At 55.7% G+C, this 2,623-nt stretch overlaps 1 pseudogene; it reads right to left on the bottom strand.

The window, feature by feature from the left end:
• Positions 1-1,092: 1,092 nt before the first annotated feature.
• Positions 1,093-2,321, bottom strand: LOC100687961 (annotated as a pseudogene).
• Positions 2,322-2,623: the final 302 nt, after the last annotated feature.

The following is a 2,623-nucleotide window of genomic DNA, read 5'->3' as shown; positions in this document are numbered from 1 at the left end:
TTCCCCACCCCACTGAGGAGTGTGTGCATGAGCCACAAGAGAAAAAGAGCAAAAGTGCCCGGCTCCTACCCAGTCCCGGGCCCATCTCTGGGATGGGCAGCAAGCGCTGCCTCAAAAATAAAATATTAACACATAAAGCCCAGCGCAGGCCTGGCTGAGAAGAATGAGAACTGCTAGATCACCAGGCCCAAGAAGATATACAGGAAGATAGGGAAAGAGAAGCAAAGCACATCCAGACTCTGGAATGCGTTTCAGGACCATGGCAATGCCAGTCCCACCGCCTCCCTCACCCACAGGTGGGGACAAGGATCCTTCTAACAGGACATGAGGTGTAAGGGCTCTGTGCCTTTTCAAGCTTTCCTTCAACCCAGCCAGGGAGGCAGAGTGCCAAAAGCCCTAGAGAGATTGAGAAAGGGCCAGTGGCTTTGGTATGAGGGACGCATGTCTGGACAGCGACTCTTACCCATCGTCCTGAAGCCCCAAATCACCGAGAAACTGCCCTAGCCAAGAGCTCTCCTGCTTCTTTCAGCTATTTGGTTCTCTAAGGGGGTAGGACTTGGGTAGGTCTTGGAGGAGGTGAGGGGAAAGTCAGAAAGGGAAAAAGTTCCCATTTATTGCCTGAATCTGTGTCCTAAAGCCCATGAAAGGGAGACTGCCGGGATGGGACCCCAACTCCTCTGGCCAGAAACCTTGAACACTTCACTCCAAAAACTAAGGCTGCAGTGTTAGGGCTATCCAGTGGGCTAGATAGGAGTGTTAGGCACAGGTGCTGGCACATCCATCGTCTGCACAGAGAAGACCCTTGCCCTCCAGATCCTCCTTTTGGCTTCTTTTCTCTTGCAGTCGTACCCCTAGGTCTCCTGAGACTGGGGCCACCACAGTGCTGGGCAGGGCTTTGGTTTCCTGGATCTCTGTAGATCTCAGTATGTATGAGTAAGTTTCTGGAAAAATGAGCAATCCAGGCTCTTTTGCCTGCCCACCTCCGTTCTTTCTCTGCCCCCAGGAGCCACTGTGTTTCTGCCCCATGGGGACGGGAAGCCAGTGGAAAGCAGAACCAAGAACCAGACTTGGAAACTATCACCCTCGCCAGTGTCACCCATCATTAGCAGCCACCCGCTGCCCCACACCGTCATGGATGTATAGACTGGATCTCCTTGGTCTTGAGGCAGAGATCACAAGCCCAGGAGGCTGAGGCCTCAGTGGTCAGCAGCCCGTATGTGCTCTGTCATGCGTGTGTACTTGTGTTGGCCTCACACAGGACGGCACACTAGTCATTGCTCACCTCCTTGCAACAGGTACCACACGTGTACACCACACCTGGGGGGAGAGGCTGAGGCCCTGAGTCCCCACTTGCCTTGCTGGGGGTGCCAGGCTATTTGTTTCCAGAGTTCCCCCACCCCGCCCACTGCTGTTTGCAGTGCGGGAGCGGAGGGCGGGAGGGGAGAGACTGGGCTGATCCCATTAACAGCAGCAGCTAGGGAGCCTGAGTAAGGCTCCTGGGAAAAAGCACTAGGGGCAGGTGGATTCAGGGCCTTTCCCCCATCCTAACCAAGACCAGGAAAGCCAGGGTTTGGACCAGGGAAGGGACTTGTATTGGAGGGCAGGCTGGGGGACCCCTGACAAGGTCTCTGGAGGAGAAGGCCCAAAAGCTGCTCCTGGTTGCACAAAGTGTTGGGGGAGAGAAGGGATGCCCAGCTCCCCTCTGAGAGGTTGTCCTATGGTGGGTGAGATCATGGGCTGATCCTCCCAGGCCTGGCATCATCTATCCACCAGGAGGCTGAAGTTTTGACCCAGAGGCTAGTGGAAGGTTTGGCTAGGAAAGCTCATGTTGCCTCGGGGTTAGCAGCCAGGGCCCTGCAGGGCTGTGTGTTGGGGGTGGGGATTGTTCATGTTGAAAACAAGGCCCATAGGGTTGGGAGGGAAGGGGGGGTGCTGTTGATGAAGAGGCTGGGGACCACCTCTAATGCCCTAGCCTGGGCGTACCTGGCCTGCCATGCCCCACTGTTCACAGAAGCCTCCAAAGGAAACACGACTGCCAAGGAAAGGAGGGGCTGCGCCCCCCACCTTAGGGGCTCTCAAGACATCCTCAGAAGGGTTGGATGCAACCAGGTGATCTACTATGGGAGGCAAACATGGTGCAAACTCTGTCAGGTGTGAGTATGCAGGGCCCTGAGTATTTGATTTCCTTCACTTCTTTCCTGGGCTCTTCATCTTCAGACCCACCTTGCCCTGCTTCCTCTTGGTGCCAGGTGGCGCAGGGGTCAGTGGGGGCAGCCACCTCTCTCCAGCTTGTCTGGTGGGGGTGGCACTGAGGTGGCCATGAGGACAGGGGGCAGGGGTCAGCAACAGTGGGGGACAGACTTGTCCTCAGAGGCACCATTCCCAGGAGGGGGGTCAGGGTGCTCTTGAGGAGCAGCCAGGCCAGGTGGCGAGGCCAGGCATCCAGTGGAGTGTCAGCTGCCCTCAGAAGTAAAAATTCTTGTTTTAAAAAGAGATTTTATTTATTTATTCATGAGAGACATACAGAGAGAGGCAGAAACACAGGCAGAGGGAGAAGCAGACTCCATGCAGGAAGCCCGATGTGGGACTTTATCCCGGATCCCAGGATCATGCACACCCTGAG

This window comes from Canis lupus, chromosome 20 (genome assembly GCF_011100685.1).
Source record: "Canis lupus familiaris isolate Mischka breed German Shepherd chromosome 20, alternate assembly UU_Cfam_GSD_1.0, whole genome shotgun sequence".
NCBI classification, from domain to species: Eukaryota; Metazoa; Chordata; class Mammalia; order Carnivora; family Canidae; genus Canis; species Canis lupus.
This window is presented reverse-complemented; position numbering and strand designations above follow the sequence as displayed.